The sequence below is a fragment of the Schistocerca americana genome, unplaced genomic scaffold, assembly GCF_021461395.2.
Source record: "Schistocerca americana isolate TAMUIC-IGC-003095 unplaced genomic scaffold, iqSchAmer2.1 HiC_scaffold_420, whole genome shotgun sequence".
NCBI classification, from domain to species: Eukaryota; Metazoa; Arthropoda; class Insecta; order Orthoptera; family Acrididae; genus Schistocerca; species Schistocerca americana.
The window spans coordinates 90,448-104,889 of record NW_025726149.1 but is presented as its reverse complement, the minus strand read 5'-3'; the positions used below and the strand labels follow the sequence as shown (position 1 = coordinate 104,889).

Below are 14,442 nucleotides of genomic sequence, written 5' to 3'. Positions count from 1 at the left end.
TTACAGCTTCCCTTTTCCTCTTCTCCCAGCAGAGCATGAAGCCAAAAGCATTGCTCTGCGGCGTTTGAGGTGCGCGCCTTGCCAGTCAGTATGTGCAAAGGTGCTCGCAAAGAGAGAAGGTCGCCGACGCGGCACTCGACACGAAATGCGACAAGCGACCGTACGAACGGTCGAAGGAAACGGCCACATCCGGTGTGGTCTAGTGGCTAGGATACCTGGCTTTCACCCAGGAGGCCCGGGTACGATTCCCGGTACCGGAACGGAATTTTTTCCACGCGCGTCGTGACAAGTTTGAGTTGTCCGAGCGGCCGTTTCCCGTCCTGCTCGCAATATAGCTACTGTTTCGTGACCGTCAGCAGAATATAGACCAGGGAAGCAGACGCACGACGACCATAGAAATGGTGTACGGCCTCATGCCACCTGTTTCCAGCTTAGGGCTGAGCAACTGCATCTGCCGAGGCCCGTTAGCTCAGTTGGTTAGAGCGTCGTGCTAATAACGCGAAGGTCGTGGGTTCGATCCCCCCACGGGCCACTGCTCTTTTACTACTACGAAAAGGCAGCGCCGATTTCAGCTGGCGAGTGTGATGACCAAAAGATCATCACCCTGCGTGGAAGTTGACAGAGGATCCGAACCCGACTCGTCGGGAAGCGCTACAGCATTCACTCGGCAATGGCCGTACTATCTTGAATACACTGGTTCTCAACTGATAAAGAGAAAATGAAAGAAAATGTCCGATTGCCGATGCGCAACAACTTTGGCCCCTGTCAGTACTTGGGCGGGTGAGCGCATGGGAACACAGGGTACTATTGGCAGTTTTACTTCCTATTTTTGCTTCTCCTTAGTTTTCGGAGCTACAGCCCGATTCGGTCAGGGAGACGCCACCGTGAAATGAAGGGGGCGTGCTGTGTGTCCATCGCCTCGCCTCTCCTTACCTCTCTCAGTCGTTTCTCGTGCTTGTCGTTTTGATATAGGCCGATTTGAGAGCGTCAGCTCTCGCGTCAGCTGAGCAAAGTCGAGACAAGTCGAGACACACTAAGGGCTGGTATGCAGCGAGTAGGAGGCCGGAAAAACAATAATTTAAGAGCGCGTGGCAAAAGTACTCATAGGCGAAATTAAAAGCCTGCTGCGGTGGCCGGGAATCGAACCCGGATCAACTGCTTGGAATGCAACTATGCTGACCATTACACCACCACCGCACAAGCGAGCGCCCCGCCTCCGCGCTGTGTCGGCTTCCCGCCTGTCGGCAGCGGCCGAAGGTGATCGTACCTGGCAGGCGCATTTCGAGGTAGGCTAGGGGAGCACATCCAGACGCATTCGGACAGCGTATCCGCGCACATTTCGCATCCTTTGGCAAGAGTCGGCGCCGGCGAGGACCGCGTTCTGGCGGCATTTTTAAGCAGTGCAGTGCAGGATTCAGCGTCTGCAGCATCTTCTCCACAGAATGCTACGGCGCTTGACGGCAGTCCCACTTTCCCTTGAGACATCTGCTCGGGAAGCAGCGTAAAGTTACCGCTGGCCCAAGCATCGGTGGTTCAGTGGTAGAATGCTCGCCTGCCACGCGGGCGGCCCGGGTTCGATTCCCGGCCGATGCATCTTATTGCTTTTCCCGCGATAATGCTGCCGTGTGGCTTGCGCGCTTGAGATGCACGATCCGCAAGAATATATAGCTGGATTCCCTTGAGAAGAACCGAGAACGCAGCACTCGCCGGTCCCCACTAGGACGCTCGCATGATGTTCTGCAGACTAGCGTCGGCTTGGCCTCACAAGTTGCTGTGTCCAGGTGCCTCCGAGGCACTGAACTTTAACGACAAGGAGTGCTGCCTATCGTTGCAACTGCTGCAGCAACACCGCAATCAACTGGGCCGGCAGTGCACGTGTAGCAACAGAACACGTTATCCAGGAAGTAATGTTGGGTACGGTATTTACCCAGTTTCCAGGACCAGTTGTGCACCCGTGCCTCGGTAGCGCAGTAGGCAGCGCGTAAGTCTCATAATCTTAAGGTCGTGAGTTCGATCCTCACCCGGGGCATTTGATTTTCTGTGACCGATGGTGGTGCTGTTGCTAGGGCACCAACGTATTTTTTGTTTGTTATCCACAACGTTTCAACGCTTCAGCGGGAAAATGTTTACTTCCTGTTATTGCTACTTACAGCTTCCCTTTTCCTCTTCTCCCAGCAGAGCATGAAGCCAAAAGCATTGCTCTGCGGCGTTTGAGGTGCGCGCCTTGCCAGTCAGTATGTGCAAAGGTGCTCGCAAAGAGAGAAGGTCGCCGACGCGGCACTCGACACGAAATGCGACAAGCGACCGTACGAACGGTCGAAGGAAACGGCCACATCCGGTGTGGTCTAGTGGCTAGGATACCTGGCTTTCACCCAGGAGGCCCGGGTACGATTCCCGGTACCGGAACGGAATTTTTTCCACGCGCGTCGTGACAAGTTTGAGTTGTCCGAGCGGCCGTTTCCCGTCCTGCTCGCAATATAGCTACTGTTTCGTGACCGTCAGCAGAATATAGACCAGGGAAGCAGACGCACGACGACCATAGAAATGGTGTACGGCCTCATGCCACCTGTTTCCAGCTTAGGGCTGAGCAACTGCATCTGCCGAGGCCCGTTAGCTCAGTTGGTTAGAGCGTCGTGCTAATAACGCGAAGGTCGTGGGTTCGATCCCCCCACGGGCCACTGCTCTTTTACTACTACGAAAAGGCAGCGCCGATTTCAGCTGGCGAGTGTGATGACCAAAAGATCATCACCCTGCGTGGAAGTTGACAGAGGATCCGAACCCGACTCGTCGGGAAGCGCTACAGCATTCACTCGGCAATGGCCGTACTATCTTGAATACACTGGTTCTCAACTGATAAAGAGAAAATGAAAGAAAATGTCCGATTGCCGATGCGCAACAACTTTGGCCCCTGTCAGTACTTGGGCGGGTGAGCGCATGGGAACACAGGGTACTATTGGCAGTTTTACTTCCTATTTTTGCTTCTCCTTAGTTTTCGGAGCTACAGCCCGATTCGGTCAGGGAGACGCCACCGTGAAATGAAGGGGGCGTGCTGTGTGTCCATCGCCTCGCCTCTCCTTACCTCTCTCAGTCGTTTCTCGTGCTTGTCGTTTTGATATAGGCCGATTTGAGAGCGTCAGCTCTCGCGTCAGCTGAGCAAAGTCGAGACAAGTCGAGACACACTAAGGGCTGGTATGCAGCGAGTAGGAGGCCGGAAAAACAATAATTTAAGAGCGCGTGGCAAAAGTACTCATACGCGAAATTAAAAGCCTGCTGCGGTGGCCGGGAATCGAACCCGGATCAACTGCTTGGAATGCAACTATGCTGACCATTACACCACCACCGCACAAGCGAGCGCCCCGCCTCCGCGCTGTGTCGGCTTCCCGCCTGTCGGCAGCGGCCGAAGGTGATCGTACCTGGCAGGCGCATTTCGAGGTAGGCTAGGGGAGCACATCCAGACGCATTCGGACAGCGTATCCGCGCACATTTCGCATCCTTTGGCAAGAGTCGGCGCCGGCGAGGACCGCGTTCTGGCGGCATTTTTAAGCAGTGCAGTGCAGGATTCAGCGTCTGCAGCATCTTCTCCACAGAATGCTACGGCGCTTGACGGCAGTCCCACTTTCCCTTGAGACATCTGCTCGGGAAGCAGCGTAAAGTTACCGCTGGCCCAAGCATCGGTGGTTCAGTGGTAGAATGCTCGCCTGCCACGCGGGCGGCCCGGGTTCGATTCCCGGCCGATGCATCTTATTGCTTTTCCCGCGATAATGCTGCCGTGTGGCTTGCGCGCTTGAGATGCACGATCCGCAAGAATATATAGCTGGATTCCCTTGAGAAGAACCGAGAACGCAGCACTCGCCGGTCCCCACTAGGACGCTCGCATGATGTTCTGCAGACTAGCGTCGGCTTGGCCTCACAAGTTGCTGTGTCCAGGTGCCTCCGAGGCACTGAACTTTAACGACAAGGAGTGCTGCCTATCGTTGCAACAGCTGCAGCAACACCGCAATCAACTGGGCCGGCAGTGCACGTGTAGCAACAGAACACGTTATCCAGGAAGTAATGTTGGGTACGGTATTTACCCAGTTTCCAGGACCAGTTGTGCACCCGTGCCTCGGTAGCGCAGTAGGCAGCGCGTAAGTCTCATAATCTTAAGGTCGTGAGTTCGATCCTCACCCGGGGCATTTGATTTTCTGTGACCGATGGTGGTGCTGTTGCTAGGGCACCAACGTATTTTTTGTTTGTTATCCACAACGTTTCAACGCTTCAGCGGGAAAATGTTTACTTCCTGTTATTGCTACTTACAGCTTCCCTTTTCCTCTTCTCCCAGCAGAGCATGAAGCCAAAAGCATTGCTCTGCGGCGTTTGAGGTGCGCGCCTTGCCAGTCAGTATGTGCAAAGGTGCTCGCAAAGAGAGAAGGTCGCCGACGCGGCACTCGACACGAAATGCGACAAGCGACCGTACGAACGGTCGAAGGAAACGGCCACATCCGGTGTGGTCTAGTGGCTAGGATACCTGGCTTTCACCCAGGAGGCCCGGGTACGATTCCCGGTACCGGAACGGAATTTTTTCCACGCGCGTCGTGACAAGTTTGAGTTGTCCGAGCGGCCGTTTCCCGTCCTGCTCGCAATATAGCTACTGTTTCGTGACCGTCAGCAGAATATAGACCAGGGAAGCAGACGCACGACGACCATAGAAATGGTGTACGGCCTCATGCCACCTGTTTCCAGCTTAGGGCTGAGCAACTGCATCTGCCGAGGCCCGTTAGCTCAGTTGGTTAGAGCGTCGTGCTAATAACGCGAAGGTCGTGGGTTCGATCCCCCCACGGGCCACTGCTCTTTTACTACTACGAAAAGGCAGCGCCGATTTCAGCTGGCGAGTGTGATGACCAAAAGATCATCACCCTGCGTGGAAGTTGACAGAGGATCCGAACCCGACTCGTCGGGAAGCGCTACAGCATTCACTCGGCAATGGCCGTACTATCTTGAATACACTGGTTCTCAACTGATAAAGAGAAAATGAAAGAAAATGTCCGATTGCCGATGCGCAACAACTTTGGCCCCTGTCAGTACTTGGGCGGGTGAGCGCATGGGAACACAGGGTACTATTGGCAGTTTTACTTCCTATTTTTGCTTCTCCTTAGTTTTCGGAGCTACAGCCCGATTCGGTCAGGGAGACGCCACCGTGAAATGAAGGGGGCGTGCTGTGTGTCCATCGCCTCGCCTCTCCTTACCTCTCTCAGTCGTTTCTCGTGCTTGTCGTTTTGATATAGGCCGATTTGAGAGCGTCAGCTCTCGCGTCAGCTGAGCAAAGTCGAGACAAGTCGAGACACACTAAGGGCTGGTATGCAGCGAGTAGGAGGCCGGAAAAACAATAATTTAAGAGCGCGTGGCAAAAGTACTCATACGCGAAATTAAAAGCCTGCTGCGGTGGCCGGGAATCGAACCCGGATCAACTGCTTGGAAGGCAACTATGCTGACCATTACACCACCACCGCACAAGCGAGCGCCCCGCCTCCGCGCTGTGTCGGCTTCCCGCCTGTCGGCAGCGGCCGAAGGTGATCGTACCTGGCAGGCGCATTTCGAGGTAGGCTAGGGGAGCACATCCAGACGCATTCGGACAGCGTATCCGCGCACATTTCGCATCCTTTGGCAAGAGTCGGCGCCGGCGAGGACCGCGTTCTGGCGGCATTTTTAAGCAGTGCAGTGCAGGATTCAGCGTCTGCAGCATCTTCTCCACAGAATGCTACGGCGCTTGACGGCAGTCCCACTTTCCCTTGAGACATCTGCTCGGGAAGCAGCGTAAAGTTACCGCTGGCCCAAGCATCGGTGGTTCAGTGGTAGAATGCTCGCCTGCCACGCGGGCGGCCCGGGTTCGATTCCCGGCCGATGCATCTTATTGCTTTTCCCGCGATAATGCTGCCGTGTGGCTTGCGCGCTTGAGATGCACGATCCGCAAGAATATATAGCTGGATTCCCTTGAGAAGAACCGAGAACGCAGCACTCGCCGGTCCCCACTAGGACGCTCGCATGATGTTCTGCAGACTAGCGTCGGCTTGGCCTCACAAGTTGCTGTGTCCAGGTGCCTCCGAGGCACTGAACTTTAACGACAAGGAGTGCTGCCTATCGTTGCAACAGCTGCAGCAACACCGCAATCAACTGGGCCGGCAGTGCACGTGTAGCAACAGAACACGTTATCCAGGAAGTAATGTTGGGTACGGTATTTACCCAGTTTCCAGGACCAGTTGTGCACCCGTGCCTCGGTAGCGCAGTAGGCAGCGCGTAAGTCTCATAATCTTAAGGTCGTGAGTTCGATCCTCACCCGGGGCATTTGATTTTCTGTGACCGATGGTGGTGCTGTTGCTAGGGCACCAACGTATTTTTTGTTTGTTATCCACAACGTTTCAACGCTTCAGCGGGAAAATGTTTACTTCCTGTTATTGCTACTTACAGCTTCCCTTTTCCTCTTCTCCCAGCAGAGCATGAAGCCAAAAGCATTGCTCTGCGGCGTTTGAGGTGCGCGCCTTGCCAGTCAGTATGTGCAAAGGTGCTCGCAAAGAGAGAAGGTCGCCGACGCGGCACTCGACACGAAATGCGACAAGCGACCGTACGAACGGTCGAAGGAAACGGCCACATCCGGTGTGGTCTAGTGGCTAGGATACCTGGCTTTCACCCAGGAGGCCCGGGTACGATTCCCGGTACCGGAACGGAATTTTTTCCACGCGCGTCGTGACAAGTTTGAGTTGTCCGAGCGGCCGTTTCCCGTCCTGCTCGCAATATAGCTACTGTTTCGTGACCGTCAGCAGAATATAGACCAGGGAAGCAGACGCACGACGACCATAGAAATGGTGTACGGCCTCATGCCACCTGTTTCCAGCTTAGGGCTGAGCAACTGCATCTGCCGAGGCCCGTTAGCTCAGTTGGTTAGAGCGTCGTGCTAATAACGCGAAGGTCGTGGGTTCGATCCCCCCACGGGCCACTGCTCTTTTACTACTACGAAAAGGCAGCGCCGATTTCAGCTGGCGAGTGTGATGACCAAAAGATCATCACCCTGCGTGGAAGTTGACAGAGGATCCGAACCCGACTCGTCGGGAAGCGCTACAGCATTCACTCGGCAATGGCCGTACTATCTTGAATACACTGGTTCTCAACTGATAAAGAGAAAATGAAAGAAAATGTCCGATTGCCGATGCGCAACAACTTTGGCCCCTGTCAGTACTTGGGCGGGTGAGCGCATGGGAACACAGGGTACTATTGGCAGTTTTACTTCCTATTTTTGCTTCTCCTTAGTTTTCGGAGCTACAGCCCGATTCGGTCAGGGAGACGCCACCGTGAAATGAAGGGGGCGTGCTGTGTGTCCATCGCCTCGCCTCTCCTTACCTCTCTCAGTCGTTTCTCGTGCTTGTCGTTTTGATATAGGCCGATTTGAGAGCGTCAGCTCTCGCGTCAGCTGAGCAAAGTCGAGACAAGTCGAGACACACTAAGGGCTGGTATGCAGCGAGTAGGAGGCCGGAAAAACAATAATTTAAGAGCGCGTGGCAAAAGTACTCATACGTGAAATTAAAAGCCTGCTGCGGTGGCCGGGAATCGAACCCGGATCAACTGCTTCGAAGGCAACTATGCTGACCATTACACCACCACCGCACAAGCGAGCGCCCCGCCTCCGCGCTGTGTCGGCTTCCCGCCTGTCGGCAGCGGCCGAAGGTGATCATACCTGGCAGGCGCATTTATAGGTAGGCTAGGGGAGCATATCCAGACGCATTCGGACAGCGTATCCGCGCACATTTCGCATCCTTTGGCAAGAGTCGGCGCCGGTGAGGACCGCGTTCTGGCGGCATTTTTAGCAGTGCAGTGCAGGATTCAGCGTCTGCAGCATCTTCTCCACAGAATGCTACGGCGCTTGACGGCAGTCCCACTTTCCCTTGAGACATCTGCTCGGGAAGCAGCGTAAAGTTACCGCTGGCCCAAGCATCGGTGGTTCAGTGGTAGAATGCTCGCCTGCCACGCGGGTGGCCCGGGTTCGATTCCCGGCCGATGCATCTTTTTGCTTTTCCCGCGATAATGCTGCCGTGTGGCTTGCGCGCTTGAGATGCACGATCCGCAAGAATATATAGCTGGATTCCCTTGAGAAGAACCGAGAACGCAGCACTCGCCGGTCCCCACTAGGACGCTCGCATGATGTTCTGCAGACTAGCGTCGGCTTGGCCTCACAAGTTGCTGTGTCCAGGTGCCTCCGAGGCACTGAACTTTAACGACAAGGAGTGCTGCCTATCGTTGCAACAGCTGCAGCAACACCGCAATCAACTGGGCCGGCAGTGCACGTGTAGCAACAGAACACGTTATCCAGGAAGTAATGTTGGGTACGGTATTTACCCAGTTTCCAGGACCAGTGGTGCACCCGTGCCTCGGTAGCGCAGTAGGCAGCGCGTAAGTCTCATAATCTTAAGGTCGTGAGTTCGATCCTCACCCGGGGCATTTGATTTTCTGTGACCGATGGTGGTGCTGTTGCTAGGGCACCAACGTATTTCTTGTTTGTTATCCACAACGTTTCAACGCTTCAGCGGGAAAATGTTTACTTCCTGTTATTGCTACTTACAGCTTCCCTTTTCCTCTTCTCCCAGCAGAGCATGAAGCCAAAAGCATTGCTCTGCGGCGTTTGAGGTGCGCGCCTTGCCAGTCAGTATGTGCAAAGGTGCTCGCAAAGAGAGAAGGTCGCCGACGCGGCACTCGACACGAAATGCGACAAGCGACCGTACGAACGGTCGAAGGAAACGGCCACATCCGGTGTGGTCTAGTGGCTAGGATACCTGGCTTTCACCCAGGAGGCCCGGGTACGATTCCCGGTACCGGAACGGAATTTTTTCCACGCGCGTCGTGACAAGTTTGAGTTGTCCGAGCGGCCGTTTCCCGTCCTGCTCGCAATATAGCTACTGTTTCGTGACCGTCAGCAGAATATAGACCAGGGAAGCAGACGCACGACGACCATAGAAATGGTGTACGGCCTCATGCCACCTGTTTCCAGCTTAGGGCTGAGCAACTGCATCTGCCGAGGCCCGTTAGCTCAGTTGGTTAGAGCGTCGTGCTAATAACGCGAAGGTCGTGGGTTCGATCCCCCCACGGGCCACTGCTCTTTTACTACTACGAAAAGGCAGCGCCGATTTCAGCTGGCGAGTGTGATGACCAAAAGATCATCACCCTGCGTGGAAGTTGACAGAGGATCCGAACCCGACTCGTCGGGAAGCGCTACAGCATTCACTCGGCAATGGCCGTACTATCTTGAATACACTGGTTCTCAACTGATAAAGAGAAAATGAAAGAAAATGTCCGATTGCCGATGCGCAACAACTTTGGCCCCTGTCAGTACTTGGGCGGGTGAGCGCATGGGAACACAGGGTACTATTGGCAGTTTTACTTCCTATTTTTGCTTCTCCTTAGTTTTCGGAGCTACAGCCCGATTCGGTCAGGGAGACGCCACCGTGAAATGAAGGGGGCGTGCTGTGTGTCCATCGCCTCGCCTCTCCTTACCTCTCTCAGTCGTTTCTCGTGCTTGTCGTTTTGATATAGGCCGATTTGAGAGCGTCAGCTCTCGCGTCAGCTGAGCAAAGTCGAGACAAGTCGAGACACACTAAGGGCTGGTATGCAGCGAGTAGGAGGCCGGAAAAACAATAATTTAAGAGCGCGTGGCAAAAGTACTCATAGGCGAAATTAAAAGCCTGCTGCGGTGGCCGGGAATCGAACCCGGATCAACTGCTTGGAAGGCAACTATGCTGACCATTACACCACCACCGCACAAGCGAGCGCCCCGCCTCCGCGCTGTGTCGGCTTCCCGCCTGTCGGCAGCGGCCGAAGGTGATCGTACCTGGCAGGCGCATTTATAGGTAGGCTAGGGGAGCACATCCAGACGCATTCGGACAGCGTATCCGCGCACATTTCGCATCCTTTGGCAAGAGTCGGCGCCGGTGAGGACCGCGTTCTGGCGGCATTTTTAGCAGTGCAGTGCAGGATTCAGCGTCTGCAGCATCTTCTCCACAGAATGCTACGGCGCTTGACGGCAGTCCCACTTTCCCTTGAGACATCTGCTCGGGAAGCAGCGTAAAGTTACCGCTGGCCCAAGCATCGGTGGTTCAGTGGTAGAATGCTCGCCTGCCACGCGGGTGGCCCGGGTTCGATTCCCGGCCGATGCATCTTTTTGCTTTTCCCGCGATAATGCTGCCGTGTGGCTTGCGCGCTTGAGATGCACGATCCGCAAGAATATATAGCTGGATTCCCTTGAGAAGAACCGAGAACGCAGCACTCGCCGGTCCCCACTAGGACGCTCGCATGATGTTCTGCAGACTAGCGTCGGCTTGGCCTCACAAGTTGCTGTGTCCAGGTGCCTCCGAGGCACTGAACTTTAACGACAAGGAGTGCTGCCTATCGTTGCAACAGCTGCAGCAACACCGCAATCAACTGGGCCGGCAGTGCACGTGTAGCAACAGAACACGTTATCCAGGAAGTAATGTTGGGTACGGTATTTACCCAGTCTCCAGGACCAGTGGTGCACCCGTGCCTCGGTAGCGCAGTAGGCAGCGCGTAAGTCTCATAATCTTAAGGTCGTGAGTTCGATCCTCACCCGGGGCATTTGATTTTCTGTGACCGATGGTGGTGCTGTTGCTAGGGCACCAACGTATTTCTTGTTTGTTATCCACAACGTTTCAACGCTTCAGCGGGAAAATGTTTACTTCCTGTTATTGCTACTTACAGCTTCCCTTTTCCTCTTCTCCCAGCAGAGCATGAAGCCAAAAGCATTGCTCTGCGGCGTTTGAGGTGCGCGCCTTGCCAGTCAGTATGTGCAAAGGTGCTCGCAAAGAGAGAAGGGCGCCGACGCGGCACTCGACACGAAATGCGACAAGCGACCGTACGAACGGTCGATCGAAACGGCCACATCCGGTGTGGTCTAGTGGCTAGGATACCTGGCTTTCACCCAGGAGGCCCGGGTACGATTCCCGGTACCGGAACGGAATTTTTTCCACACGCGACGTGACTAGTTTGAGCTGTCCGAGCGGCCGTTTCCCGTCAGCAGAATATAGAGCAGGGAAGCAGACGCACGACGACCATAGAAATGGTGTACGGCCTCATGCCACCTGTTTCCAGCTTAGGGCTGAGCAACTGCATCTGCCGAGGCCCGTTAGCTCAGTTGGCAATTCCGGCTTGAGCCGTCGTGGAGAGCGGACGTGTTTACGCTGTGCTCCGTCGCTGCTCAGGGCAAGGCAAGTTTGCTGCTGCTTGTGACGCCATATTGTGTTGATTATCTTGTTATTAGTTGATTTTTCGTTCCGTTATCAATACATTCGTTTGTGCTGTCTGGGTGCTCCTGTTGATGTTTGTGTAATGGTGCCAGTTTGAAGATGGCTTTGATTTCTAGAAGAGATACTCTTAAGTTTACTTTTGAACGTGGATGTGTTAAACCGTCTGCCCTGGAATTTCAATATTTTGTGATTGAACAAGTCAAGATTCCTTCCGATGCTATTACTGGAATACATTTGTCGCACCTTGCAACAGTCGGATTTGTTAAATTGCAGGATTCTGATCTCTGTAGTCGTATCGTTGAAGAAAGTGGTGGTGTTATGAGATTTACACGTTCTGATGGGAGTGTTACCGAAGTTCACGTCTCTTTTGGTGGACTTGGTTTGCGTACGGTGCGGATATTTGAACTTCCTTTCGAAATCCCCTGTGATCATGTGAGCGAGGTTTTACGTGCTTATGGACGTGTCCTTTCTATTCACGAAGAAAAGTGGGGAAATGATTATCCGTTGCCTGTATTGAACGGCGTGAGGCAGGTTCGAATTGATTTGCTGAAGCACATCCCGTCCTTCATCAGTGTATCCGGGTATCGTGCTTTAGTTATTTATGATGGACAGCCGCGAACTTGTTCTATATGTAACTCGACGGAGCACATTCGCGCCGAGTGTTCGCGACGTCGGATCGCGCAGTTACCACCCGGAGATAGCGTCACGCGCTCACCTGGCGTTGTAAATATACCGCTCTCGTATGCGGCTGCGGCTGTCATCGTTCCACCGTCCCCTCCCGTTGCGACAAGTGTCATCCAAGCGACGGGTACCGACCATGTCTCTCAAGCAGTTCCCCTTCACGATTCCACGGTCTCTGACCAGGGCGAACCTGCTTTACCCCGGCTACATAACGAAGTGCCAGTTAACCCAGAGGTTTCGACTGATACTCCCCAGCGTCAAACTGATGCGACGGTGCTCCAGGAGTTGGAATACTCAGCCACTGTCGGCGTTACTCTGCCTCATTCCCCACCGGATGACGGGCAAGATATTGTCTCTTCCCCGCCTAGATCGCGAAAAAACAAGAAGAGGCGGATTGCCCATCCGGCGGCGGCGCACGAGGTCCCAAAAACCAGGGAAAAGTTGCGTCAGATTACGAAGATGGACGATGATCAAAGCAATGATGGACCAGAGGAAAATAAGGATATTTCCGATAGTTCAACGTATAGTCCAGATAGGGAAGATGGTAGTAACCCTGTAACACACAGATCTAGAGGAGGGATAGAGTGTAAAGAAGGCTTGGCGGCTCCCAATGATGGTCCACCCAGACGGCCATCTCGTGAATGTAGCACGGATCGGTCTTCCCCTAGGTTGGACTGGGCGACGGACAAGGAAGATGACTGTGCACCACGAGCAACGACGGCAGTTGCCACGCTGCCGATGATTATTGATAGCATACCAGTTGACGAAAGTCTCCTTGCAGGGCACCCTGGATCGCTGCGCTAAACTGAAATGCCTCATTTGTCCACAGATAATAACAGGACGATTTTGTTGAACGTTACACTGGTTTTTATGTTGGTGTGTCAATTTGTTTTCTCTTCCTAAATGGAACGACGTTTACAGAGAATGTCACAGACTTACAATATAATGACTTTGAATATTAACAGGATTAGGAGTCCACCAAAATTGGCGGCTTTGAAAGATTTCTTGTATAATTCGGATACCGATATTGCTCTCTTGCAGGAGGTAATGGTCAGTGAATTTAATTTCCCGGGGTTTACTGAAATTTTAAATGTTGCTTTCGAAAATGAATGTGGAACGGCTATTTTGGTGAAACATGGTATACCGGCGGAGCCTTTGTGTCTTCTCGAATCCGGTCGCGGAATCTCTTGTAAAATCTTTAATACGACGGTTGTTAATGTCTATGCCCCCTCTGGTAGCAGCTCCCGAGCGGCCAGGACAACTTTTTTCACCGGTGAAATGGTTCACTTATTAAACGACAATTCAGAAAATATCATTATAGCTGGCGACTGGAACTGTGTACTGAAGTCAAAAGATCAAAAACCGAACTTTAACTTCTCTCAAGCACTGAAAGATTGTGTCACAGCCTTACGTCTTACAGACGCATGGGAATTATTTCACCCAACAGCTGTTAAGTTTACGTATATGACGAACTTGGCGGCCAGTAGAATTGACAGAATTTATATATCCGATAGTTTAATCCAGTGTGCATCTTCAATAGAAACGATTCCCACCAGTTTTTCTGATCACTGTGGAGTTCGTTGTAGCATACATCTTGCCCGGCAAACGACCTATTGGGGACGCGGTCTTTGGAAATTGAATGTCAGTCTTCTTCACGAAACAGACTTAAATGAATCCATCCAAGTGACCTGGAATATGTGCCTCAGAGCGCGCCCCAGATACGTTTCCACCATTGAGTGGTGGACCAACTACTCTAAAAGGAAGCTGAGGATGACATTGATCGACTATGGCAAGGCAAGGGCTCAACTTCGGAAAGACACTATTGAATTTTATTATACCTGTTTGCGAGAACTGTATGATCGTCCTGTTTTGTCTGCTGACCATTTCATGCAAATAAAGACAATTAAGGCGATTTTAACCCAACTGAAACGACGACAACTTGATGGTTTGAAGGTAAAGTCAAGATCACATACCACTGTCGAAGATGAAACTGCCTCTTTGTATCATCTCCTCCGGCATGCAAAGAATAGAAGGAATAGTTTTATCAACACCCTGCGCGATGTGAATAACGATGTGCTCCATGAACAACGTGACATCATTAACGAAATCCATCGCTTTTTTACGTGTTTATATACTGCCCCTGATGTCAATGAACAGTCTGTGGCGACGTTACTTCACGGCACAGACTCGATAGTTACTGAGGACGAGAATAGGGCGCTATTGGACATATTTACTAGTGATGATGTTTTGGATATCGTCAAAACTTCTCCGGTAAACAAGACGCCTGGGCCGGATGGTTTACCAGTCGAATTTTACTACAGGTTTTGGAATGTTCTAGGCGATGTGCTCACCGCCATCATCAATGAAGTCATCAACGGTATCTCCATACCCTCGGAGTTTAAAGAGGGTGTGTTTGTGATGGTACCCAAGGGGCGAGGAATGAAGGATGTCCGTCGTCTGCGACCTATATGTTTATTAAATG

The 14,442-nt window shown here is 52.9% G+C and overlaps 26 non-coding genes across 26 annotated transcripts; 21 read left to right on the top strand and 5 right to left on the bottom strand.

Annotated features, from left to right (window-relative positions):
• Positions 1-188: 188 nt before the first annotated feature.
• Trnae-uuc lies at positions 189-260 on the top strand. The gene has a single exon. It is a non-coding gene; the product is annotated as a tRNA-Glu (tRNA).
• A 198-nt stretch (positions 261-458) lies between these two features.
• Trnai-aau lies at positions 459-532 on the top strand. Its single transcript has one exon. It is a non-coding gene; the product is annotated as a tRNA-Ile (tRNA).
• Positions 533-1,125: 593 nt separating this feature from the next.
• On the bottom strand, positions 1,126-1,197 carry Trnag-ucc. Its single transcript has one exon. It is a non-coding gene; the product is annotated as a tRNA-Gly (tRNA).
• Positions 1,198-1,522: 325 nt separating this feature from the next.
• Positions 1,523-1,593, top strand: Trnag-gcc. Its single transcript has one exon. It is a non-coding gene; the product is annotated as a tRNA-Gly (tRNA).
• A 363-nt stretch (positions 1,594-1,956) lies between these two features.
• On the top strand, positions 1,957-2,029 carry Trnam-cau. Its single transcript has one exon. It is a non-coding gene; the product is annotated as a tRNA-Met (tRNA).
• A 305-nt stretch (positions 2,030-2,334) lies between these two features.
• Positions 2,335-2,406, top strand: Trnae-uuc. The gene has a single exon. It is a non-coding gene; the product is annotated as a tRNA-Glu (tRNA).
• Positions 2,407-2,604: 198 nt separating this feature from the next.
• Positions 2,605-2,678, top strand: Trnai-aau. Its single transcript has one exon. It is a non-coding gene; the product is annotated as a tRNA-Ile (tRNA).
• A 593-nt stretch (positions 2,679-3,271) lies between these two features.
• Positions 3,272-3,343, bottom strand: Trnag-ucc. Its single transcript has one exon. It is a non-coding gene; the product is annotated as a tRNA-Gly (tRNA).
• A 325-nt stretch (positions 3,344-3,668) lies between these two features.
• On the top strand, positions 3,669-3,739 carry Trnag-gcc. Its single transcript has one exon. It is a non-coding gene; the product is annotated as a tRNA-Gly (tRNA).
• A 363-nt stretch (positions 3,740-4,102) lies between these two features.
• On the top strand, positions 4,103-4,175 carry Trnam-cau. The gene has a single exon. It is a non-coding gene; the product is annotated as a tRNA-Met (tRNA).
• A 305-nt stretch (positions 4,176-4,480) lies between these two features.
• On the top strand, positions 4,481-4,552 carry Trnae-uuc. Its single transcript has one exon. It is a non-coding gene; the product is annotated as a tRNA-Glu (tRNA).
• A 198-nt stretch (positions 4,553-4,750) lies between these two features.
• Trnai-aau lies at positions 4,751-4,824 on the top strand. The gene has a single exon. It is a non-coding gene; the product is annotated as a tRNA-Ile (tRNA).
• Positions 4,825-5,417: 593 nt separating this feature from the next.
• Positions 5,418-5,489, bottom strand: Trnag-ucc. Its single transcript has one exon. It is a non-coding gene; the product is annotated as a tRNA-Gly (tRNA).
• Positions 5,490-5,814: 325 nt separating this feature from the next.
• Trnag-gcc lies at positions 5,815-5,885 on the top strand. The gene has a single exon. It is a non-coding gene; the product is annotated as a tRNA-Gly (tRNA).
• A 363-nt stretch (positions 5,886-6,248) lies between these two features.
• On the top strand, positions 6,249-6,321 carry Trnam-cau. Its single transcript has one exon. It is a non-coding gene; the product is annotated as a tRNA-Met (tRNA).
• A 305-nt stretch (positions 6,322-6,626) lies between these two features.
• On the top strand, positions 6,627-6,698 carry Trnae-uuc. Its single transcript has one exon. It is a non-coding gene; the product is annotated as a tRNA-Glu (tRNA).
• Positions 6,699-6,896: 198 nt separating this feature from the next.
• Positions 6,897-6,970, top strand: Trnai-aau. The gene has a single exon. It is a non-coding gene; the product is annotated as a tRNA-Ile (tRNA).
• A 593-nt stretch (positions 6,971-7,563) lies between these two features.
• Positions 7,564-7,635, bottom strand: Trnar-ucg. Its single transcript has one exon. It is a non-coding gene; the product is annotated as a tRNA-Arg (tRNA).
• Positions 7,636-7,959: 324 nt separating this feature from the next.
• Trnag-gcc lies at positions 7,960-8,030 on the top strand. The gene has a single exon. It is a non-coding gene; the product is annotated as a tRNA-Gly (tRNA).
• A 363-nt stretch (positions 8,031-8,393) lies between these two features.
• On the top strand, positions 8,394-8,466 carry Trnam-cau. The gene has a single exon. It is a non-coding gene; the product is annotated as a tRNA-Met (tRNA).
• Positions 8,467-8,771: 305 nt separating this feature from the next.
• Trnae-uuc lies at positions 8,772-8,843 on the top strand. Its single transcript has one exon. It is a non-coding gene; the product is annotated as a tRNA-Glu (tRNA).
• A 198-nt stretch (positions 8,844-9,041) lies between these two features.
• On the top strand, positions 9,042-9,115 carry Trnai-aau. The gene has a single exon. It is a non-coding gene; the product is annotated as a tRNA-Ile (tRNA).
• Positions 9,116-9,708: 593 nt separating this feature from the next.
• On the bottom strand, positions 9,709-9,780 carry Trnag-ucc. The gene has a single exon. It is a non-coding gene; the product is annotated as a tRNA-Gly (tRNA).
• A 324-nt stretch (positions 9,781-10,104) lies between these two features.
• On the top strand, positions 10,105-10,175 carry Trnag-gcc. Its single transcript has one exon. It is a non-coding gene; the product is annotated as a tRNA-Gly (tRNA).
• Positions 10,176-10,538: 363 nt separating this feature from the next.
• Trnam-cau lies at positions 10,539-10,611 on the top strand. The gene has a single exon. It is a non-coding gene; the product is annotated as a tRNA-Met (tRNA).
• Positions 10,612-10,916: 305 nt separating this feature from the next.
• Positions 10,917-10,988, top strand: Trnae-uuc. Its single transcript has one exon. It is a non-coding gene; the product is annotated as a tRNA-Glu (tRNA).
• The last annotated feature ends 3,454 nt before the right edge of the window (positions 10,989-14,442 follow it).